This window comes from Abramis brama (genome assembly GCF_963993115.1).
Source record: "Abramis brama genome assembly, chromosome: 3".
NCBI lineage: Eukaryota > Metazoa > Chordata > Actinopteri > Cypriniformes > Leuciscidae > Abramis > Abramis brama.
Window position 1 is genome coordinate 46,717,138 of NC_139965.1, and position 27,220 is coordinate 46,744,357.

Consider the following 27,220-nt stretch of genomic DNA (forward strand, 5'->3'; position numbering starts at 1 on the left):
CAAGGCTATTCGCTCCAATTCGCTCGCAACCCACCCCACTTTGCGGGCATAAAACACACTTCAGTAACGAGCAACGTGTCTCCCGTCCTCCACGCCGAAGTGGTGAGCTTATTGGAAAAAGGGGCTATAGAGGCGGTGCCGCCAGCCCAGAGCGAGTCGGGTTTTTACATCCGCTACTTCCTTGTTCCCAAAAAAGATGGCAGCCTCAGACCCATTCTAGACCTCAGACATCTGAACAAGGCCCTTATCAAATGGCCTTTCAGAATGTTAACTCTGAAGCAAATCCTCGTGTAGATTCGCCTTATGGATTGGTTCTTCTCAGTGGATCTGAAAGACGCTTACTTTCACATCCAAATAGCGTCCCGTCACAGACCATTCTTGAGATTCACGTTTGACGGGACAGCTTACCAGTATACAGTTCTGCCATTCGGACTGTCTCTGGCCCCCCGCACTTTTTCAGAGTGCATGGATGCAGCACTCTCCCCTTTGAGACAAATGGGAATGCGCATCCTGAACTACCTTGACGACTGGCTCGTTCTGGCCCGGTCAGAGGCGTAACTAAATTTCCACAAATCTGTGCTCCTCAGCCATCTAGAATGCCTGGGTCTCAGAATAAACACAGCCAAGAGCTCGTTGCTGCCCAGACCGAGGATCTCTTTCCTGGGTGCGATTTTAGACTCGACCCAAATGAGGGCGTGGCTGTCAGACGAGCGCTCGCTGACTATCCAGCGGCTCACGTGCTCGTGTGCTCGTTCAGAACGGGAACCAACAGACCCCTCAGAGCGTTTCAGAGGTCTGATGGCCTCAGCTTCATCAGTACTCCCGCTGGGTATGCTGCACATGTGCCCCCTGCAGTACTGGCTGAAACCTCGAGTTCCTCCCCAAGCGTGGCGCTCGGGCAGTCTTTACATAAGAGTGGGCCACGGCTGTATCAGAGCCCTGTCTCCCTGGTCGACACTCAGTCTCTTCGAGTCTGGGATGAGCTTGGGGACAGTTTCGAGATGAATGGTGGTCACCACGGATGCTTCCAACACGGGTTGGGGCGCTCTGTGCGAGGGCGAACCGGCCTTCGGCTCATGATCGAGCACGAAGACACGGTTGCACATCAACTGCCTGGAAATGATCGCAGTAGTGCTAGCCCTCAAGACCTTCCTACCATGTCTCTCTGGTCACCACGTCCTGGTCCGTAAGGACAACACGACAGTAGTCTCCTACATAGACTGCCAAGGCGGGCTCAGGTCGAGACGGCTGTACAAACTGGCCAGAGATCTTATCCTATGGGCGAACGGCAGAGCAGCGCACGTGCCAGGCAGACTGAACCAGGGAGCAGACATGCTGTCCAGGGGCCAGGTGTCCCCTGGGGAATGGACTCTCCACCCCCAAACAGTTCAATTGATGTGGAGTGTTTTCGGGAAGGCAGAGGTCGACCTCTTCGCCTCCGAAGACAACTGTCATTGCCCAACATTCTTCTCGAAGAGCAGAGACGCGCTGGCCCACGATTGGCCCAACCGTCTACTTTATGTTTTTCCTCCAGTCTCGCTCCTCCCCCAAGTCATAAAAAGGATCAGGGAAGGCAGACATGTAGTCCTAATAGTGGCCCCTCTCTGGCGGACCCAACCTTGGTTCCCTGAGATGATTCAGCTGCTCGCAACAGCCCCTTGGCCAATTCCCCTGAGGAAAGACCTCCTTTCCCAGGCGAACAGGACGATCTGGCACCCCCGTCCCAAACTATGGGTGCTGCAAGTGTGGCCCCTCAACGGGAGCTCGGGGACCTCCCAGCGAGCGTCCTGAGTTCTATCAGTGAGGCTAGAGCTCCGTCTACCAGGTGCCTCTATGCTCTTAAGTGGTCTGTGTTCTCTAGCTGGTGCGCAGCCAGAAACCAGGACCCAGTCTCGTGTGAGGTATCGCAGATACTCTCATTTCTTCAAGAGCTGTTGGATGCAGGCCGTTCTCCATCCACGCTTAAAGTCTATGTGGCAGCCAATCGCAGTTTTTCACGTACCTATGGCTGGCCAGTCGGTGGGCAGGAACGACATGATTGTCCGCTTCCTGAAGGGAGCCAGGAGGCTTAACCTCCCACGGCCACCTACGGTGTCCTCCTGGGACCTATCAATGGTCCTTCGAGCACTGAAGGGGCCCCCGTTCGATTCGTTGCAAACGGCCGAGTTAAAGCCACTTTCGCTGAAAACTGTGCTACTGCTAGCCATCAGTCAAGCGAGTTGGTGACCTGCAAGCGCTCTCTGTGAGCGCTTCCTGTCTGGAGTTTGGACCGGGTGACTCTAAAGTCATTCTCAAACCAAGACACAGCTATGTGTCCAAAGTGCTTTCAACCCTGTTCAAAGCACTGGTGATCACGCTCTCTGCTCTCCCTTCCACGGAGGACGAGCAGCAGTTGCACCTGCTCTGCCCAGTCAGGGCTCTGAGAGCATACATTGAGCACTTCGCCCAGTACAGGCAGTCGGAGCAGCTTTTTGTAATCTTCGGTGGCCGCAGCAAAGGGTTTCCGGTCACGAAGCAACGACTATCTAGATGGTTGGTGGATGCTATCGCTTTAGCCTACGCTTCTATGGGCTTGCAGTGCCCCATAGACGTAAGGGCTCACTCCACAAGAGGCATGGCCTCTGAGCATGAGCATGGCCTCCTCCTGGGCGTGGTTCAGCGGTGTATCCATTGGTGATATCTGTAGAGCGGCAGGCTGGTCTTCGCCGTCTACCTTTACCAGATTTTACAGTGTGGAAGTCATGTATCCTTTCTGTGTAAAAAAAAAAAAAAAAGAGGGGGTGGGGAGAAGGTGAGCTGGCCTCTATGAGCCTGGCCCTTCACAGTTGCGTGGGACCCTTAGTAGCGTCCCAGCTTGGCTAGAGGTACATGTCGTTGCGCTCATCATAGCACGAATAGGTTCCCCTAGTGTCTAGCAAGACGCAGTGCGACTGACTGTTCGAAAGGGAACATACTCGGTTACTAATGTAACCTTGGTTCCCTGAGATAAGGGAACGAGTACTGCGTAGACGGCCATGCTATGGCACAAACGACTAGTGATCGTCGCTTCAGTCGATAAAACCTGAATCCATGGCTATTCGAGCGTCTTTTATTGGCACGCCCCCCATTTCTGGCGAGCTTTGCACCAATTGGTTCGCGCAGTTGCACCACTCTGCCATTGGTTTGTGCAGTTCCCACTGACCAGCCAATAGCGTGCGAGTAAAGCCTCAGCACTGTTATGGCTGTGCAGTAAGCACTGCATTATTTTATAAAGGCTTCAGTATTACGGAGAAAAGAGTTTCCCCTAGCTTCTAGCAAGACGCAGTACTCGTTCCCTTATCTCAGGGAACCGAGGTTACGTTAGTAACCGAGTACGTTTTCAAATTTATACACTTTGGAGTTTGAAGCTTAGTTTTCATTAATAACAACGCTGTCTCAGTGTGGATGGAAGGCCAAAACAGAGAGAAAAAGATGCATTTTCAAACAAAAACGGATAAGTGTGGACAAGGCCTAACAGTCTGGAAAAAACAGACAAGCAGAGTGATACAGTTTGATATAATCTGACTGTAGTTTTAGCTTCACTTATAACATGTGGATACACATTGGAAGGTATGAATACATTTTTGTAGTACAAAGTATACAGAATATTAGGAATTTGTTCTGACTTCTGAAATATGCAAAAATACTATATAAGCTATTGATAATGAGAAAAAAATAGCAGTTTTCTCGTGATTTATTTGCTTTGACATGGACAGCATTTGACAAGTGTCGAGGTGAGCTGACGAGAAGCTGGACCGAGCTTGTGCTGTCATGAGTTTTAAGCATGAACGCCGATGAACTGTGCGTCTGTGGGTCATTGCTCATCGAGTTGACTGCTGTGTTGACCCGGGTGTTTGTCTCCCATTGAAGGAAGCTGAGGTACTGTGAGTTTTCTTCATTATTGTTTAACTACAGTTGACATCAGGAAGTACGGAAGCCCTGAACCGCATGGTGAAAAAAAAAGAAAAAAGAAAACTTATCTTGTTATTTCGACATAGTATCTCGTTATTTCGACATAATATCTCATTATTTCAACATAAGTCGTTATTTCAACAGAATATCTCGTTATTTCGACATATCTCGTTATTTCAACATAGTAAGTCGTTATTTCAACATTACATCTCGTTATTTCAACATAAGTCGTTATTTCGACATAATATCTTATTTCAACATAATAATTCGTTATTTCGACGTAATTCGTTATTTCGACATATCATTATTTCAACATATATCGTTATTTCAACGCAAGTCGTTATTTCAACATATCTCGTTATTTAAACATAATAAGTCGTTATTTCGACATAACTCGTTATTATGACATCTCTTTACTTCGACATAAATATCTTGTTATTTCAACATATCATCTCGTTACTTCGACATTATAACTCGTTATTTCGACATAATATATCGTTTTTCTACATAAGTCGTTATTTCGACATAATGGGCCCTATTTTAACGATCTGAAACGCAAGTATCAAACGCGAAACGCAAGTAACTTTGTGGGCGGATCTTGGGCACTGTTGCTATTACACTGGCGGGATAAATGACTCTTGCGCCCGTCGCAAATCTAAAATGGGTTGGTCTGAAGTAGCTTCATTATTCATAGGTGTGGTTTGGGCGTAACGTGAAATAAACCGATCAGAGCGACATCTCACATTCCCTTTAAGAGCAGGCACGCTTGTTCCATGGCGGATTGCTATTATAATGGCGGATTTGCCAGGCGCACACCAGGAGCGGTTCACAGCCGAGGAGACCGACGTTCTCGTTAATATGTTTAATTAATATGTTTAAAAGTGGCATTGTATGGGGATGGGCGGAACCCACCCAAATTAGCTTTGGTTAAACAGGCGTATAATAATTTGGGTAAATGTGTAAGCTAGATTTATGCCTATTTTTTCACATCTTCATGGACACAACAATGATTTCCCTCGTGTGTTAATATTTTTCCTTGTAATAATGTATGATTTGCAAAAATGAAAACTGCTGCTTCTGTGTAGATGAGATAAGCAAAGTGTATGCGCGTTGTGCACACGCTACATTATGGCCAAGCATGCGCCCTTATATGAATAACGTGCAACGCGCCACTGACTTTAGACTAGGTTTTTCCTGGTCAGTGGCGGAATTGTTTTCTAAACCTGCAAAATAGCATCAGGGAACGTTTGCGCTAGAACACACCTCCTTTTTTCGCTGCACCGCTCCCGGGAGCGCAAGTTCATTCCCTAATTTACCGACGCGTGTCTGTGGAGGGAAAAGTCCGCTGTGCGCGGGTGCAAAATAGGAATGATACATGCGTCGGTGTACAAAGTCAATTGCGCTGGGTGCAAGATAGGGCCCAATATCTCGTTATTTCGACACAAGTCGTTATTTTGACATAATATCTCATTATTTCGACATAAGTCGTTATTTCAACATTATATCCCGTTATTTTAACATAAGTCATTATTTCGACATAACATCTTGTTATTTTGACGACATAACTCGTTATTTCAACATATCTCATTATTTTAACATATCTCATTATTTCAACATAAATATCTTGTTACTTCGACATAAATATCTTGGTTATTTCGACATAATAAGGGGACATTCTAATATGTTAATGCATATTAGAATGTCCCCTTTATTATGTCGAAATAACGAGATATTTATGTTGAAATAACGAGATATTATGTCGAAATAACGACTTATGTCGAAATAACAAGATATTATGTAGAAATAACGACTTATGTCGAAATAAAGAATTTAAATATGAATCGCGTGTCTGTGTGTGAATGAATGAATGGCACAGATGTTTACTACAGCTGTAGTAAACAACAGCACACATCTGTGCCGTTCATTCACACTTGCACTTACATTAGTAAACATGTTATTTTTACATGAACACATCTACTAGTTTAGCTTTTACCAAACTATATTGCTAAACTGAGATGAGTAAAAATCGACTGAAATATGTTGAAATAAAATGTCTTTGTATAAGCAATGTATTAAACTGCAAATTAACATTTATATGCTAATATATCATAAAAACGATATGTTACAGACGAAATATGAATGTTTAGACAAGATTTCGTTGATTAGTTTTGGATAGATTATAAAGTTTTTACTGTAAAAAAGACTACTGTCACATCAAATAAGCTTTTGTTCACCAATTTCTGCTCATATGTTAAATATATAGTATGTGATGTTTTGTCAAACATAAAGTAGATATATTGAATTATCAACTAAGATGTTATTATAGTGTTTGTTCCAATATTCAAACTAATGAATCCTTAACTTTGAAATACATATGATAAAATGTATAATTTTTAAAAAGAAAGATTACACTTGAAATATTGTTAAAACTGTAATTGTTGTTGATTTACATGTGAAAACTTTTTAATAAAATAGCAAAAAATATATTTACAAGGTAGATGTAAGCATCTTAATAGGTCAATATAAGCCTTCTCATTAAATTATTTACTCAGATCATTTGCGTAAATTACTTTCAATAAGTCCTCACATTCTTTCTTGTGGTACCCAGTGACACACCTGAATTAAAGGCTCATTATGCAGCTCATTATGCGGGTCATTGTCTTCTCAGGTGTGAATCAGAGCATTATTCATGATCATTCACGCCCCCACGCATATTGCCTTTCCAAACAAAACGTGTCTTACAAAATTTAAATCAATGTATTGTTTTATGTGAATGATTAGGCAGGATGATTTTCAGATCATTTTGAAGCAAAAACTCTAGGCGACAACATCTATTAGTCAAAAGTCTTGTGGACACATATTTAGTATGTGTTTTGTGGCCTTATTTCAGAAACTTTAATTTTATTTTTTTCAATAACCATGCATAAACATTATTCTCTCAAAAATACAAACATGTACATACATGTTGCTCACATATTATGGTAGCCCTGTTTGTGCTAAATAGAGTGTAATTACACCTTTGCCATTAATATGTTTATAAGCAACTGAAAAAAAAACACAAATGTCAGGGCATGTCAAAACATCTCAAGGACCCCAAAAACCCCTTAGACCCCAGACCTGCACCTAGTTAATTAATTTATGATAAATTATTTTGTTCTGTTAAAGTTGTAATAGTTGTCATCTGAGGCAATAAAATAATGAAAGTCATTTTGCTGTATTATATTTCTTGTGTGACACATTTCCATTGGGAGAACAGAGTTACGTTGAAATAAATAAAAAAAAAATGCCTAGGCCATGATGTTTAATAATGTGGACATTAACAACCATGTTAAATATCCAGTATGTCTTTCGGAATTTTGAGAGTAGCCTAAAATTCTATTGAGGTTCTGAGCCTGTTGACCGCCAACTAGTAGTGAAATCATTACAGATCCATTGATTTTGGTTGGATTTTTATATTTTTTTTAGTGGAATGAGTATACTGTTTGGTGAAAAGAATGGCATATTGACTGATGTCATAACTTGGGGGAATAGTTGATTGCCAATGAAGTAAAGATGAAAATATTGGAAAAAAGTCAGAAAACGCCTTATTTTTTTGCATTAAATTGAGCCAAAATCATGTAGAAATGTGTTTTAAGAGTTATGTTTTCATTAGATGTTGTCACCACATGTGTTCTGTGCATCTGGAATGTATTTATTGACAGCTTACCCAACCCACTGAGGATTTGAGGAAAATTTTAATTTTCCCAAATTTTCTATCAAAAAATGAAGGGTACCATGAAAATGGCCACACTTTTTTTCTGCAATGTTTCCGGCAGAGCAGACCCTCCAATTATTGGTTCTTAGGGTCAAAGTTAACAGAAAAAAAACAAAAACAAATAAAAAGTATGGCAAACCATGTCAGGTTCAACCCATTTTATTGAGCTTTTGAGACTTTGGCTCCCCGACTAGTAGGGGAAAGAGGGGTTAATAAATTGTATTACACTCTGTAAAGCTACCGTCTACACTTTAAGTCCTGCAGCCTCTTCCTCACCAGTCATTGCTAAAAAGAAAACACAGATTATCAAGGCAGATTAAACCATACTTAAATTAATAAAGACAGAAATTAATCATACTAGGAGTGGGGACCTAGATCCTGTCATTTTCCTAGGTGTCCAGGATATTACAGAAGAAATACTTACCCCTATATTCTAGTGAAATTTCCGGCTACATGAAGAATACAAAAAAAGAAATGGTAATGATTTACATTTCTGCTTCTTTTCTAAATGAATGACAGGACCTTAGCTGTCATTTAAAACAATTCTCAAATACACTTTGCATGGCACTTAAGGCACTTTATATTTGAATGAATTTTCATCTCTAAGGATACAGAAACATACAACAGGATACTATTTCTGAAACAAAGACCCTGCAGAGGTTTCAAAAAATCATGTGCAAATGATATTTAAATAACCATGAGTGTGCCTGCTGACTCAAGCTGTTTTACTTGTCACAGTGGCTATGGGTTTGACATAAAAGACCTAGACCCTGATTAAGTCAGGATCATCGTGAGAGGTCACTGTATGGCCCGTAGCGCTTGTGTGTGTGTGGCATTATTGAATTTATGAAAGATGTTTATCTTTGCCTGAAATCTTTCCACATAGTAATTTGTGGAAACAAATAGCAGTTTTGAAAGCTTTAATATTGGAGTAGATTTCATAAGCCTTCGCTCTGATAGATTGATTTTAATAAGATTTTAATAATAGATTGATAGAATTTAAATTGATAGATTTTTGTAAGCTTTTTTTGTGTGTGTGTGCAAATCTTTTAAAATAACTCTACAAATAAAGACCACAGGAGGATGGAGTGTGCTGAGCAGGGGCGTCCTGCAGTCAGTGGCCCTTCCTGTCAGAGAATGACCAACTTCATTAGTATTTGTAGGCTTCTCTTGCCACACCACCCTAATTACAAGGTGACCCAGAAAATTAACTTGCCTGGCTACATGCTGAATTTCATCGGACATCGGGGGCTTATTATGACACGACCAATGCTGCAAATCTAGGGATGTAATGGTATACAAAAAATTATGGTTCGGTACGTACCTCGGTTTCTGTCAATATTGTTGCAACCGGCAGCAACATACACTGCAGTTCATGGTGCTGTTTGTAATTAAGGAAAGATATTTGAAGTGCTTACACATTTGGATGCAAAATATGTTAGCAAAATATTTAAAAATTATATAGGTTAGAATTATCATGGTCCCGTCTATTTGTGCACCAGCACTCGTTCATTGAAATCTGTGACATTAAACGTAGACTTGCTTTGCTGTTAGGATAATCCTTTTTGCGAAATGGATCACTCTGTCCTTTGTTATTTTTCAGATGTGTTCACATCATCAAAGTACATCAATATAAGCGATATTGTCCCATCCTAGGGGTTTGAAATTACGTTCTGCAAACAGAGAAGTTTCGCACGTGCAGTGTTTAAAATAGTGCTGTCAATCGGTAAAAAAAAAAAACTAGATTTAAAAATGTCGATTACGATTAATCCCAATTAAAAACACTTACGTTTTTTTATACGTTTTTAATATATTTTAATATATTTTATAATGTAATAATTTACCAGTTAATCTCCAAATAATGTAGAAACAACATAAAGACAGTATATTTTAAATACTTGTTTAATGGCATCTTTTTGTAAATGAAGGCCAGTCTCACTGATACTAATACAGCTGCTGATGCGTGATACTCAAGCGTCTCATTCTCTCACAACTCTTTACGTTCATTTAAGACTTTATTTAACTCATTTAAAACTGCTCTTATGAGGATACTCGACAAAACTGACATTTTGGCATAAATGTGTGTGTTATTGTTTGTTCAAGCTCAAAAGAGAACTTGATTCTGGCGTGCAGCGGCTTTAATGGTTTAAAAGCATTTGCATGAACAAGAGCATGATCATATAATGTAACGCTAGCCAAAGGATGACAGAAAATACGCATACTGTGTTAATTGCGTTAAATATTTTAACGTGTTAAATTGGACAAAAATTAATCGCATGCGTTAACCTGTTAACGTTGACCGCACTAGTTTAAAACTGTATTCGTTCGGCATGCAAGCAAACCGAACCGAATCACACTGTAAAACCAAACCGTTTTAATTAATTAACTGAAATGAGCTAATTTCACTCAAATATTACTCAAAGCCCATTGTACTTAATAGAAAATAGATACATGAACTCAAAGGGCCCTATCTTACACCCGGGCGCAATGCAGTGCCAAGCGCGACGCAAGTGTTTTTTGCTAGTTTCAGTCCGATGCAGTTATCATTTTCACGTCCTGTGCCACGTTGTTTAAATAGCAAATGCATTTGCGCCCATTTGTGGGCCCATGGGCATGCTGGTCTGAAAACGAGGTGTGTTCTGGCGCATTGTTGGTGCGTTGCTATTTTGAGGCAACAGAAAAAGACTGCACCATTGACCAACTGAAACCTGGTCTAAAGTCAATGGCGCAATATATCCACAATATCCACAACCCGCATACACTTCGCTTATTAAATACACAGGGACGCACAGCAGCACACAAACATGCCAAATATTTAAAATAAAAGGATTACAATGTAAAAGATTATTATTGTGTACATAAAGATATGGTGGAATCCGGCTTGTCCCGTAGATGGTCTGCTTGCGCACTTTTACCTTGCACACGAGCAGTTCCGTTTGTGCTCTGGAGACAGCTTCGGTCTTTCCACTATCAAATTCCGTCATGTTAATAGCGAATATGCCATGGCGCGAGCGCAACTGGCATTTAAAGGGAATGGGAGATGAGACTCTGATTGGTTTAACGCACATAAATCCCAAAACACACCCATTACTCATTATGAGAATAGGGACAGCCCTTTTAGACCATGTGCCTGGCGCGCCGACCATTTTCCCCGTCGTTAAACTAGCAAAAGTGGATTCAGACACGCCCTAAGTGAACTTGCGCCATGCGCTTAGATCGTTAAAATAGGGCCCAAAATCTAATTATATATAAGCTGAACTTAAACTGACTAAGAAATGATTTCTAGTTCCGAGCATGCTTTGTATCAGGCTGCATAAGGAGAATAAATGCTTAAATTAAGTGTTATGTTGTGTGTCTTTGAAAGTGTCCTGTGAAGGCCAAGTATGGTAACCCATACTCTGAATTTGTCCTCTGTATTTAACCCATCCACGTTAGTGCACACACATTAGTAGTAGTGAGTAGTGAACACACACACTGCAAACTGTGGACACACACACCCGGAGCAGTGGGCAGCCATTTTGCTGTGGTGCCTGGGGAGCAATTGGGAGCAATTGGGGGTAGGTGCCAAGGGCACCTTAGTCATTTCCTGCCAGAATCTAACCCACAACCTTCGGATTACCAGTCTGACTCTCTAACCATTAGGCCACGACTGCCCCTACAGCACAATGTGCAAGATTAATATGGGGAGAGATGTTTAGTGTTTAATGATTATGTTATGTTAAGATTTACAGGGGTTTCTGTTATGTTGAAGTTTGATAGGGTTACCATTGTGGTGAAGAATAGATCCTGCGGTTTGTTTGATGATGGGCTGTAAAACTTCAATATGTAAATGAGCAGAAAAAAAAAAAAAATGCCCTTGAGCAAGGCACCTACCCCCAATCCCTCCCCGGGCGCCACAGCAAAATGGTTGCCCATTGCTCCGGTTTTATGTGTCCACGGTTTACAGTGTGTGTGTGTGTGTGTGTGTGTGTGTGTGTGTGTGTTCACTACTCGCTACTCCTAATTTGTGTGCACTAACTTGGATGGGTTGAATGCAGAGGTCAAATTCAGAGTATGGGTTACCATACTTGGCCTTCACATGTCACTTTAACTTTCAAAAACACACAACATAACACTTAATTTAAGCATTTATTCTCCTTATAAAGCCTGATGCAAAGCATGCTGGGAACTAGAAATCATTGCTTAGTCAGTTTCAGCTTAATATAATCAGATTTTTAGTTAAATATTGACTTAAATATATAATTACACTGTAATAATGACACCTTAAAATAAAGTGTAACTCAAAAAAATCACATGTAGCGGATGGGCAATCTCATGATGACTTGGAACTTTTAACCCTTAAACTCATGAATTTAATTTACAGCATGGCGCCATGAGTCTGGACTGAATTGATCTCTTTTGACACGTTTGTTACCCGAGTGATGCTTAACAGAGAACATCTCAGAACTCAAGGAGATGTTTTCAAAGAGATTCTTATCTGCTCAGACCTCTCCCTCTCCAAGCCAGAAACCCAGGTGGCCAGGAGATCCCCATCCTTTCCATAAGAAGACCACACCCGAAGTCCCTCCTAGCACTTCGTCAGTGAGAGGTTTACTGTTCCACAACTCCTTAGGGAGTTTCTCTGTTTTTCTTTTCTTTTCTTTAATCTTTGTCTTTATTTTCGTCTTCTGACTTTTCCTATGTTCAGTGAAGTGAACGTAGCCGGCAACTTTAACTTTAAGTACACCCTTTAAACTTCCCGCGAACTCCGTTTGCTCCGGAAGTACGAGAAGAACGCCCAGCTCCAAAAAAGGACACACGCACGCTGCTTTTGCAGTCACACCAAGACTTTAATGCAAGTATCACCTTCATTTGAAATCTAAGGCTGTGTTTACTTTTGGGTATTCTAATCTTGGTGTCTCTCAGAGTTAACTGTTTGAAAATTGCCATCCTGAGATTTTGCTTTCACTTTCTCTCTCTCATCCTCTCTCACTCTCTCTTTCTCTCTCACTCTCATTCGTTATTCGTTGTCTTGTATTGTTTTACTGGTTGTACTCTGTATATACATGTATTCCGTGTGAATTGTAGTATTCTGTATTCGTAGTTTCATTTATTAAAACCATATATCCCTGATTGCTCCTGTTTGCTCAACATTTCAAAGTCCCTGAAGCGTTACGATCTAAAGCTACAAAGCTTTACAATTTGTTACTATTTCAGTAATCTAAATTTTATAAGAACAGGAAGGTGATTTTCGTGGCCAGAAAATAGCTTTCTTCGAATTATAAGAAAGAGATAATTTTTGTTGAGAAATTGATGGGTTAATCTTACGGCCGTTTGCTGGACAAACAACTGTTTGATAATTACATTAATTTCCATTAAAAGTTAGTCTGATAATTGATCTGAAGAATGGACCGTTGATATATTAATGATTCAATTATAATTCATTGTAATGGGTTATTGATATATACAATTGATCTATTTTTCAGCTTCAATAATTTGATTAACTCTGTATGCGAAGTAAATGAATCATAACCCCGATTCATCATTATTGATTCCCTATATCATTTGAGCTAGATTCGCAACAACATGTACATAAGTATTCACAGCCTTTGCCATGACACTCAAAATTGAGCTCAGGTGCATCCTGTTACCACTGATCATCCTTGAGATGTTTCTACATTTTGATTGGTGTCCACCTGTGGTAAATTCAGTTGATTGGACATGATTTTAAAAGGCACACACCTGTCTATATATGGTCCCACAGTTAACAGTGGATGTCAGAGCACAAACCAAGCCATGAAGTCCAAATAATTGTCTGTAGACCTCCGAGACAGGATTGTATCGGGGCACAGATCTGGAAAAGGGTACAGACAAATTTCTGTAGCATTGAAAGTCCCAATGAGCATCATCCGTAAATGGAAGAAGTTTGGAACCACCAGGACTCTTCCTAGAGCTGGCTGCCCGGCCAAACTGAGCGTTCGGGGGAGAAGGGCCTTAGTCAGGGAGGTGACCAAGAACCCATTGGTCACTCTGACAGATCTCCAGTGTTTCTCTGTGGAGAGAGGAGAACCTTCCAGAAGAACAACCATTTCTGCAGCACTCCACCAATCAGGCCTGTATGGTAGAGTGGCCAGACGGAAGCCACTCCTCAGTAAAAGGCACATGACAGCCCACCTGGAGTTTGCCAAAAGGCACCTGAAGGACTCTCAGACCATGAGAAACAAAATTCTCTGGTCTGATGAAGCAAAGATTGCACTTTTTGGCCTGAATGGCAATCATCATGTCTGGAGGAAACCAGGCACCACTCATCACCTGGCCAATACCATCCCTACAGTGAAGCATGGTGGTGGCAGCATCATGCTGTGGGCATTGTTTTTCAGTGGCAGGAACTGGGAGACTAGTCAGGATCGAGGGAAAGATGAATGCAGAAATGTACAGAGACATCCTTGATGAAAACCTGCTCTAGAGCGCTCTGGACCTCCCATACTCCCAAAATATAGGTGTGCCGAGCTTGTAGCATCATACTCCAAAAGACTTGAGGCTGTAATTGGTGCCAAAGGTGCTTCAACAAAGTATTGAGCAAAGGCTGTTAATACTTATGCACATGTGATTTTTCTTTTTTAGGGGTTCAAGCATGAAATGTTGAAACCCTATTGTAATTGTAAGGATTTGTAAAACTGATCGTGCAGGCCAAACCGTAAGGCCTAGAGACTTGAAACCTGTCCAGATGTTAGGCTTCAATTTGGGAAGAACCTAGCAGAGTATGACCCCGATTGGCCCATAGGTGGCGCTACAGCAACCAAAAGTACAAAATCGCTCATAACTCTTAGACCGTTTGTCCTAGACTCGTGTCTTACACCACTGTGAAAGCTTTTTCAAAAAAAAAAATGTTTTTCAAAAAAATGTTCTGCTATGTCGAATTTTGTCCAAAACCTACTTTTGCAAACTAGTCCCTGGTTTTTCGCCCGATCGGAACCAAACCAGTCTAGGACAATTCTCTGGACTGTCTAGATCATTAATTATCGAAAAAGAGTTGAACTTTTGCATTTGGGTGGCTGTAACAGGGTAATTTAGAAAAGGGGTGTGGCAAAATACACTCAAAAGCCTATAAATCCTAAAGGAAAACTCAGAACTTCACGAAAATTGATGAGCATATGTGTCATAACGTGGTGAAGAAGCATGCATAGTTTCATGGAGATCGGACCATAGGTGGCGCTATAACTGTTAAAAAGCTTTAAAACCATATATTTCCTATGGTACATTGCCTGTATTGGCTGTAAATGGTATTTTCCATCTATTATGTCAGTGGTTACATGCTGGCTAAATAAAACTTAATAACTTGTGATGCTTTTGTGCTTAAAGGCCTTAAAGGCCTTCACTGCTTGAACCCCGATAAATGCTGCTTGCAGCTTTTTTTTACTTTTAATAAATTCGCAAAGATTTTAAACAAACTGCTTTCACGTTGTCATGGGGCATTGTTTGTAGAATTTTGAGGAAAATAATGAATTTAATCCATTTTCAATTAAGGCTGTAACATAACAAAATGTGGAAAAAGTGAAGTGCTCTGAAAACTTTCCGGATGCACTGTATATATTGTTAGGGTTATGTTTAGGTTCATTATGGTTTTGTTCATGTGTTTTGGTTTCTTGTATATCCTCTCAGTTTAACCCTCTGGGGTCTGAGGGTTTTTTGGGGTCCTTGAGATGTTCTGACATGCCCTGACATTTGTGCTTTTTTCAGTTGCTTATAAATATATTAATGGCAAAGGTGTAATTACACTCTATTTAGCACAAACAGGGCTACCATAATATGTGAGCAACATGCATGTACATGTTTGTATTTTTGAGAGAATAATGTTTATGCATGGTTATTGAAAAAACTAAAGTTTCTGAAATAAGGCCACAAAACACATACTAAATGTGTCAATAAGGCTTTTGACTAATGGATGTCGTTGCCTAGAGTTTTTTCTTCAAAATAATGTGAAAATCATCCTGCCTAATCATTCACATAAAACAAAACATTGATTTAAATCTTGTAAAACACTTTTTGTTTGGAAAGGCAATATGCGCAACGATCCAACACCATCATGCATATTTAGTGATTCACACCTGAGGAGACAATGGGGCCCGCATAATTAATGAGCCATTCATTCAGGTGTGTGACTGAGCCACAAGAAAGAATGCAAGAGCTATATATATATATATATGTATCCAAGGAAAACATGTCTAGTAATTGTGCACTTAATTCTCATACTGTATTTTCAGTTTTGGAATATGTATCCTCTCCCCAAATTTGTCAATAATAAAACACAATAAAAATTATTTAAAGAAAAGGCTTATATTTACCTTTTAAAATTTGTTTACATCTACCTTGTAAATATATTTTTTTTATTAAAAAGGTTACAATTACAACAACAATTCAAGTGTAATCTTTCTTTGTAAAAACTAAAGTATACATTTTATCATACATATTTCAAAGTTAAGGATTCATTACTTTGAACATAGCCTACATTGACAAAACATACTATATTTAACATATTAGCAAAAATTGGCAAACAAAAGCTTATTTGAGGTGGCAGATATTTTACAGTAAAAATGTGTAATCTATCCAAAACTAGTCGACGAAATGTTGTCTTTCATATGTCTCTAACATAGGTCTTTCGTTTTTATTATAAGGAATATAAATGTTAATTTGCAGTTTAATACGTTGCTTATACAAATACATTTTATTTCAACATATTTCAGTCGATTTTTACTCATCTCAGTATAGCAATACAGTTTGCTAAAAGCAGATCATTCATTCACATGCAGAAACGCGATTCAAATTTAAACAGTCTTTTTGCGAGTTGTGGTAAACAGCGCACATCTCTGCCGTTCATTCATTCACACACAGAAACGCGATTCAAATTTAAACAGTCTTTTTGCGAGTTGTGGTAAACAGCGCACATCTCTGCCGTTCATACATTCACACACAGAAACGCGATTCAAATTTAAACTGTCTTTTTGCGAGTTGTGGTAAACAGCGCGCATCTCTGCCGTTCATTCATTCACACACAGAAACGCGATTCACTTGAGAATGAAAAAAACTTACTACAGTATTCCATCCATTGCTCCTCGAAATACCAGCACTTCTGAGGTACATTTTCCATTATTATATTACGATAGTATTATTCCTCACAGCGCCGCAAGACAGTGTAAACAAGTACAATGATCTTAATAAACTTGATGTGTTTTCTCGAGCTGATATGGGGGCGTTCACAGTTTGCATGGATTGCCTCATTCATATGCGTTTGAATAGCGCACGCTCTCCGTGGGCGGGGTCAGATTAAAACATATTGAGCTGAGATGAGAATGACTGACATCTCTCTCTTTTCATAAAGATTACATAAACAGAGAATATTTTTATAAAAATTACTTAATTTAGAGAATTCAAGCTTCATGCCTGTGTGTCTGTATGACTGTTTGACTGAGTATTCGCTGAGTTATGGTTCATTTTCGGACGCGTTTCAGAATGGACTTGACAGAGAGGAGGCAGAACTCGCATCATGTTTATTTTTCTTTATTTGGCAAAAAACACAACACTTTGTTTTTATTGTGAGTATACACAAAAATAATACACACTTAACAGGATCGATTGATGTATAACACAAGCATATAAGATAAAAATTAATATTAGTATTTTGATTCTTTTTTGCACTGATAAGGAAAAAAACGAGCCCATCGCGCCGGCACGATAGCCGACCTCAGGGGGTTAAGGTTGTCAGTTTCCTAGGTTTCTCATGAGTTGATGATTACCTTCACCTGTGGTCTAATTAGTTCCCTTGTTATCTCTGTGCATAAGTACTAGGGATGTAACAATACATCGATATGGATCGATCAAACGTCTAACGATACGATGCATCGATGCCACATGTAAAATATCGATATGAGGTACCTTTATTTTTAGACTCTCCACATCCTTACGTAATGTCCGTCTAAGCATTTCCGCCAAAGCACACATTTTCGTTTACTCACCATACTGTTTGCCGGTGTGTCTTTGTAACGTTAATCTCCTCAGCTGAAATAGACGCCTGACAAGATTGACTGATCCCTAAACACGTTTTGTCACAAAAGCCTGTATTGTCCACTGTCAAGGCATTGCGAGTTCATGTTTTACAGCAGAAACTGACAAGCACCCTTGTTGTTTGTGAACACAACCCGATAAGTCCGTTTTAGCGAATCAGTGCGCAGTATTCAGGTCAGGTGACAAGGCTGCTAGTCACTTTGAAAGGACGCACTAGCTGAGAGGACTTTCGTCAAAGATGACTAAAAGTGATCGAGGGTGGATAATTTCAAAGAACTTGATGAACCCTCAATATCTTTTTCGGGGCGTAAAAGGAAAATAAAAGTTTAACTTTTTCACGGAATCTTGCTAAAGCAGCATGTTACAGTGTTGAGGGAAAAGCTCCCTGTATTGTGTCTAATCACAACAATAAAGTGTGTCTGGCGTCTATGTCAGCGGCGGAGATTAACATTACAAAGATTAACCAAAAGATAGGAGTGTTTTATTATATATCATAGCAGTTACTTGGTTTTGTCTAACTCTGAAACATGAAATGTGGACTTGTCTGCTTTTGCCAAAAAACGACTGTTGGAGTTGTCTGCTTTTGCTAAAAAACAAACTTTATATATATATATATATATATATATATATATATATATATATATATATATATATATATATATATATATATATATATATATAAACATACTTTTAATGAACTTTTGTATGCAATCTGTATTTTTGTTTTGTTATTATTTACTTAATCAAAACAAGCCAGCTGCAGTTTGAATGATAGTTATCTGTTTTTGCAAATTAACTCTTCTGTTGTAAATGTCTGTGGGTACATGACCAGAGCAAAGGCAGGAGACACTGCTTGCAGGCAATTCAAATTTGTATTGACTTAAGAAAAATATTAATTAATCAAAAATAACAGAAACAAAGACACTAAAGGTGACCCTCCTCACAGAGGTCCCTCACCAGAACTGACTGAACAGACAAAATAAATTATTTTATACTGAAAGGTTCAACCATTTCATAATAATAGGGAATTTAAATAATATGTACACGTACATAATACATAAATAAACTTAAATGAAAATAATATTCAAAATACATTAACATCAATTTTACAAGAAAAGTAATACAAATAATAAACAATACATTTCTACATACTATCAAAATAAACACAATAAAACAATGAAACAATAACCCCCTGCTCACACTGGGAAATGGACTATGCCTACACTACCCAGAATTCCTTGGGATGGCATAAAATGAGGAACAGGAAGGCCGCACTTTCTCTTAAACCCCCACCCCCGGAACCATGCTGCAGACATGAACCCAGAAGGTAAGTTTTAAAAATGGGGATATAAACTAATATAATTTATGTACATTCTAAATAAAGAAAATAAAGAAATAAAACTCTTGGTGTCTTTTGTCATTAGTCTAATGTGCACCTTAGACTAGAAAAAGTTACCAAACTCATATTTAACCAAACAATGAAAAACAAACATTTATGCACAATATATAAACTAAATAAACAGGGCATACACCGCAATCAGGGGTAACTTATGACATCGTCACATTGTCCCAAAATGGGAGAGGGTGTGCAATTTTCAAAGAGTTTAATTAAACATTTGTTATATTTGGAACTTTTGGAACTTGCCAACCTTCCGGTTGGGTGAACGCTGGCACGTTTGGCTGTTGCTGCTCTCCGGTGTTTTTATCATTTTAAATATTTTATTCTACAATTCTCTGCCTCTGCTTAACTCTGCAGTCGACTGACACGATGTGGATTTACCATCCTTTCTCACGTGTCACCATTGTCTGAACTGTTTTATTGTCATTGTTCCACTCAGCGACTTCGCTGTTTCTGTATACAGCGACTGAACTTTACCGGCTGCGGTGCTACTCTGCCGAGCCTCCTACCCCTATCAGGATATTGTTCATCATCCCCGTCCAAAATACATGTGTTGCGGGTCTCGACAGGATTTTAGGTACAATGACTCGAAGGCTACAAGATCATTCTGGACTTCGGCTCCCTGAGCAGCAAGGTAAACTAGGCGGACTGTTGACCAGAGCGCGCTAACTACCATATCCAGATCGACCAGCTCTTCACTCGGTGGAAATGAGCTCAAAGTTGGACTTCTCAACATTCGTTCACTTTCCAACAAGGGTCTCCTCATCAGCGACATTATCGACAATAGTTTGACTACTTCTGCTTGGTTGAGACCTGGCAGCAAGAAAATGACTTCCTAGAGTTGAATCACGCATGTCCTCCCAGGTTTGCTTACATTTCGCAACCTCGTATCTCCAGACGTGGGGTAGGTCTCATGATACTTCACAACTCGATCTATAAAGCATCTCCGCTGACTGTACAAATGTATGCTTCTTTTGAATCGGCTGCTTTACTTATCAGCGGTCCAACACCTACAGTATTAGCTGTTATTTATTGGCCACCGAAATACTGCAATACATTCGTAAATTAATTTTGTGCATTTTTAACCTTTCTGTGTACCTTATCACCCAATCTTATTCTCCTGGGTGATTTTAACATTCATGTGGACAATGCCAGTAACCCACCCACAAGGGATTTCATTTCTTGCCTAGACAGTTTTGGTCTTCAGTATGTGGACTTTCCAACTCACTCTAAAGGCCACACTCTGGACCTTGTCTGCTGTTCAAGTGTTACACCTCTGGATTGACAATTACTGATCTTCCACTTAGTGACCATCTCACTTCTCCTGACAATTTGGTCTCCTTTTATAACTTTAAACTACAGCAGCTGCTTGAAACTCTTGCACCTCTTAAAACTCGGACTGTATCATTCACTCACTGCGCCCTGGTTTACTCCTGAACTTCACCAGTTCAAAACTAGAGGCCGGCGATTGGAACGCCTTTTTAAACGAACTGGACTTCGATCTTTTAAACGATCTTTATAAAGATGCTCTTTATGATGCCAAAAATTATTTGTATTCACATTTAATTGAGTCTTGAGATGGTAATACTTCGGCTCCCTGTTCCCTGTTCGGCACTGTTCTCAACTTTAAATCGTATTCTGAAACCTCCTGACACATTTCCTGCACACCTGTACTGCACTGCTCAATGTGATAAATGTATGTCTTTTTTCAATGACAAACTGACTACCATCCACCAACAATTGGCCACAGTGTCTCAATTAATTTCCCCCTCACCTTCCTTCTTTCAACTTGCCAGCCGAAAAAGAAATTTCTAATTTAATTTACAATTCTAATTCTTCCACGTTTACTTGATTCTATACCAACTCATTTGGTAAAGGCCTGTTTTCCTTCTCTTTCTTCTCTTATAACTTGTATTATTCACACTTAATCACCCCCCCCCCCCCCCCCACACACACACACACTTTCAAATTCGTTTATGATTTTTGACCGTACGCCGTCATCGACACAGGGGAGCAAGACCAAGCCTGTGTCAATGCACGCGTCCACATCCAGGAACGTCGCGTGCACACTCTAAAAATAGTTCACTGAACGTTCTAATGAGCAGGTATAGCGGTTGCGGCACAGACGATGAAACGCCAGAAACAACAACAGGTGACTTTAATGTCATCATGGATGAAAAGAAAGAAAGGAGATGTGAGTTGGTTGATTCAGTAAATTAGCTAAGGTCAAGATAATCATATTTTCTGTCTACACCTGTTGATGTTAGCCTTATGTTGACTGAGCTAACGTTAACATACTGCTTGGTAACGTCTGGAGTGTTGAGTTCTGCTTAGAATTATGTTTGAACGAATCATCTGGAAGATTCATTTGTGTTTGGTTCGCCCTTAAATCCTACACGGGCAACAACTAATACTAAATTATAGTTGTACTTTAGACTAAATGTTCATAAGTTTCATAATTTCAAATGTAATATTGTTCAATCAATAAATATAACAACTTCCCTGAATATTTTGCAGGGTTAAAAGTGATATAAAGAAATGCACACCTGTTTTTTTTTATATTGGTTAATAATGTCCTGTATTGTGAAGCTTAGGATTGATATGGAGTTATGTGTGTAAGGCCTGCCCAATCGGTCCAACGACAGTTTCCGATAAGCGGGTGAAGGTTTACTGCGTTACTGTCTTTTCCACGTGGCAAAGTAATTTAATTCCAATTCAACTTTTATCTGACTCCTTTTTATCACAACCTCGAATTTAGGTTAGATTACCAATTTGTTATTCGTCATTTATATAATAGTTTAGCAATACATTTGATTTATTCTATTCAACTCTCTCTACTTTATATTTTACTCGTTCATTAGGAATCTATGTCGCTCAGAGAGTCTCGCGCCGGCCGTTCTTTTACGCGGATCTCACGATCACAAACTCACCAGACTGAACGATAACCAGAGGTTATGGCTAAAGCAGTTTAACAATACTGAACACGCTTGCTATTGTTAAAAAGTACCCATGTAGCCCCCTACAGTCGCCCATATAACAGCCAGATGTTATGGCTAGTACATTAAGATAATGCCGCTCCAAACGCTGCTATTACCTCAATAGTATTCTTATCTAGCCCCCTATTTGCGACTGCATAACAACCAGTGTTGGGGGTAACGCGTTACAAGTAACGTGCGTTACGTAATAATATTACTTTTCTGGAGTAACGAGTAAAGTAAAGCATTACTTTATAAATTTACACATTAATATTTGAGTTACTTTTTAAAAAAAGTAATGCGAGTTACTTTTCAGTTTAATTAATTTGCATTAAAAAAAAAAAGTACAGAATTAAAATGAAGGTAGTCACGTAGAACACTGATACGTGCGCGCCCTGCGCGGGAACAAACACTAGTCAGAAACGGAGATGGCAGGCCAGAGCGTTACATTACTGCGATGGAAGTATTCTCATTATTTTGAAATTGTCGAAGAAAAGGAGAAGGGAATAATCGTTAAATGTAAATTATGTGTTGGTGAAAAGCTCTTGTCAACTGCAAAAAACACAACTTCAAATTTAAAAAAACATCTGCATGCAAAGCACAGCACTACAGAATTGGAAGAGAGAGCGCCGAATGATACCTGCACCCCGCCTCAAGCTAAACAACAAAAGCTTGATTTCAGTTCATCATCACCAGGTAAAACAATTAGTTCCACTGAACTCAACAAATTGGTTGCTGCTTTTATTGTTGAGGAGATGCAGCCGCTGTCCACTGTGGAGGCGCCCACATTTAGAAATATCATCAGCAAAATCTCTGTGACAGGAAAAAGGCCGGGAGGCGTGCTGCCCGATCGTAAAACCTTTGCAAGCTTTTTGGACAATGCATATATGGAAATGGAGACCGAACTAAAGAAAACTTTTGCCGACTTGGAATATGTTTCAACCACTGCAGATCTATGGACTGCTCAGAATAAAAGTTTTCTGGGAATTACAGTACACTGGATAGATCCTGCTACTCTGCATCGCAAAAAAGCTGCAATCGCCTGCAGACGATTTCGTGGGAGACACACGTACGATACCATTGCAGCGGAGTTAGAGCAAATTCACAGCTCATATGCTCTTTGTGGTAAGATAACTGCCACGGTCACTGACAATGGCTCGAACTTTGTCAAAGCTTTCAGAATGTTTCAAGCTGACGATGATAATGAAACAGAGAATGATGAAGACGAGAGGTCATATTTACGGACTTGCACGCAGTTTTACGAGATGACATTGAGTCCAGCGAACGGTATGTTCTCCCTCCACATCACCGGTGTGCATCGCACACCCTTAACCTTATATGCTCGAACGACATAGTTAAATTTTTGACGGCGAAGGCAGATTGCAAAGCAGTGTACAGAAGTGCAACTGGAAAATGTTCAGCCTTGTGGTCAAAAGTTAGTCGATCAACTGTGGCATCAGAGAGCCTGGACGAATTTAGCAAAAGAAAGTTGCTGGTCCCTTCAACTACAAGGTGGAACTCTTTTTATGATGCACTTAGCAGAGTCACAGACATGTCCTTAGTGGACCTCAATCAACTTTGCACTCGCCTGGACATCAGATGCATTACAGAGAGAGAGTATCAGTTCATTAAAGAATATTGCAAGGTTCTGAAGCCTGTCTGTATGGCACTGGATATACTTCAAGGTGAAGATCAATGTTTCTATGGCACCCTTCAACCTACCCTTGAAATCCTGATGACAAAAATCTTGGCACTGAAAGAGGGCCTCTCTCATATGATGGCTGACCTCCCAGACCTCATAGTTCAGGTAATTCTGTTCAATATGGTCTTATTATTATTATTATTATTATTATTTATTGTAGTTTTATTTGATGTCAAGTCACTTTTATTTTTATAGCACTTTATACAATATAGATTGTTTCAAATCAGATTTACAGGGATAACAGGAAAATAATGATTCAATAATGCAAACAGAATTCAATTTAGCTGTAAAGCAGCTCTAAAAAGAAAATAGTAAACAGTCATTAGACAGTTCAAATCAGTTCAGTGTTTATTTCGTTTGGTTTAGTATAATAGTGTAGTTCATCATCAACTATGAAATGAGTTCAATATAGCTATAAAGCAGTTCTGGAAAAAAACAGTGATGTCATCATTCAGCTCAGTTCAGTTCTCATAGAATAGTGTCAGTGCTTTCAAGTCAATATGTTTGCGTGTTGTTAAGTTTAATTCTACTTAATTTTTTCCTGACATAAATTGTATTATTCTGGTATGAATTCATGTCTATTAGTGTATTAACTGTGTAACCTATCTAAAATTCTCTTGCAGGCTATCAAGACACGGTTTAGCTCCATCCTTGACAGCGATGAAGCTTTGATTGCTGCGGTAACCCTGCCAAAATTCAAGCTGCGGTGGCTGAGGGATGAAACAAAAAAAGACAACATCAAGATGATTCTGGCAGCACAGTGTCGTGCTCTCACCATTGAGATACCACAGAAAGAGCCACTGCAGTCTCCTGAAAGCAGAGACCATGAAAATGACTTCTTTGCATTTCCTGAAGAGGAGAATCAACATGACGACCAAGCAATTACTGTGGACGTGGAGATATGTGAATACCTGAAATCAGCAAATATGGAAAATTTACATGATTTCCCCAGGATTTTGAAGATCTTCTTAAAAGCCAACACAGCAACACCTTCCAGTGCACCAGTTGAGAGGCTGTTTAGTATTGGAAGTCTCATCCTCACCCCAAAAAGGAACCGTCTCTCAGACCAGCGTTTTGAGAAACTACTCCTGCTGCGCTACAATCGTTACTTTGAAAATAAAACCCAGATGAAATAGTGACCTCTTATTAAGATAATACTCTAAAATTACATTGACAATACATTTTTTGCATTGTATTGCAGAAGTGATCTGGACTTTTTTTTTTTTGCATAAAATAATTTTGTTTTAAGGACACTTAATAGAAAGCTGACAGATCTGTTTAATTGGTGATGTTGTTTGTTCATTAGTATCATCTTATTGTTCTCTAATAAGTTAATGAAACCATCTCACAGACCAGTGTTTTGAGAAACTACTCCTGCTGCGCTACAATCGTTACTTTGAAAATAAAACCCAGATGAAGTAGTGGACTCTTATTAAGATAATACTCTAACATTACATTGACAATACATTTTTTTGCATTGTATTGCAGAAGTGATCTGGACTTTTTTTTTGCATAAAATAATTTTGTTTTGAGGACACAATAGAAAGCTGACAGTGACAGATCTGTTTAATTGGTGGTGATGTTTGTTCTCAAGTATCATCTTATTGTCCTCTAATAAGTTAATAAAACATTTTAAATGTTTAAGATATGTCTTTTACCCTGATATAACTTATTTCATAATGGCAACTTGCTAGTATTAGACTCATTATTATTACAATGGATAGTGAATTCACTTTATATAGTCTACCCACACAAAGTACAAAAGTAAAAAACACATTACTTTCCATAATCTGTAATGTTTATTGATCTTTTATATAGCATGCATAGCTATGGGATCAGGAAGTTCTCTGAATATAATAATATTCTATATTATTATTCAATATATAGCCTATGTGTTTTTAAAGGAAAATGAAGGTGCTTATATAGGCTGTTGTTGAATATATTACTGCTTTAAACACTAGTACAATAACTCAGTCGAAAAAACACCTGTAAGACCTGAGAGAGATCAAGCCTCACCCAGGTAAGAAAAAGTAACTGAAAAGTAACGCAAAAGTAACGTAACACATTACTTTCCATAAAAAGTAACTAAGTAACGCAATTAGTTACTTTTTTGGGGAGTAACTAAATATTGTAATGTATTACTTTTAAAAGTAACTTTCCCCAACACTGATAACAACTTAGTTAAAGTCGAGCAGTTAGTCAGGAATCTAGAATCCCACCGGCCTTCCCCCACGCTACATCTAAACTGGGATCTAGTATGTACTTAACCCTGAACGCAGATTTGTGGAAACATAAGACTTCACTTAATCTAAATGAAAATAATTTCAGAGTTATTCAGAATAAAATCAAATGTAACAATTTATTATGTCAGGTAAGTGTATCATGCCAATTTCGTAATCAGTTCAAAGATAATCAATACAATAACGTCTAATGTTGAGAGATAAAGAGTAAAAGATGTACCTGACTTTAACGTGAAAGACACATTATGGGCAGATCTCATTTACATTTATTCATTTAGCAGACGCTTTTATCCAAAGCGACTTACAAATGAGAACAATAGAAGCAGTTAAACTAACAGTAGGACAACAATATGCAAGTGCTATGACCCTTCTCAGTTTAATCCATAGACTGTAAAAAAATATGGACGTAGTGTCCGTGACGTCACCTAAAGAAGCCTGAAGTGGGCGTGGCCGACCGTCGCCATCTTGGTAGCGCGTCACTCCCGAATTTATTTATTTTTACAGTCAGACAATTAGCTGAGGTAACGTGACGGCTAACAAACGGCGACAAACGGCTAATGATGACTAATGCAGCGGGAATCCACCTGTCACTCAAAAGTGGACACCCTTAATTATGCAGAACTTTAAGGCTTAATATAATGTAAACGGATGAGTTATAAAAAAAAAATTCACCCCCCTCACAGTTGTCATGAAGGGAAAAATAAGCTATATAGACCAAAGCCACTTTGTGCACCAGGCTGTAAACGTGTTTTTTTCTGCTGTAAAGTTGGGTATTTTAACATGGGGGAGATACAGATTTGACTCACTTCTGCACCCAGCCTCAAGCAGCCAGTTGATGAATTGCCGTTGAATTCACTTCCGTGTCTCCATCTTTGTCTGTAGACTATAGTAGATCCAATGGATACTTTTTGAGACAACTTACAGATCACTCTTTGTGCATACAAACAATCACTGACCTTTTGTAGCTGGTCACATTTGTACCAAGAAATCACCAAATTTCATTAACATGCTGAGCAGCAAATGTCTGTCATACTGTATAACACTGCAAAGATTTCATATTCAAAAACAACACTTAATGTGTAATGCGTTCAAAGTGGGAGAAGATAGAATTTAGGTCATCATGTTGAAAGGCAGAGAGAGTCACCTTGTGGGCCTGAAACTGAGTAGAACAACTGGAGC

The 27,220-nt window shown here is 39.3% G+C and overlaps 1 protein-coding gene across 1 annotated transcript in view; it reads left to right on the plus strand.

Annotated features, from left to right (window-relative positions):
• Positions 1-27,220, plus strand: part of col25a1 (collagen type XXV alpha 1 chain) — a 557,626-nt gene that overhangs the window by 307,692 nt on the left and 222,714 nt on the right. The window lies entirely within an intron of this gene.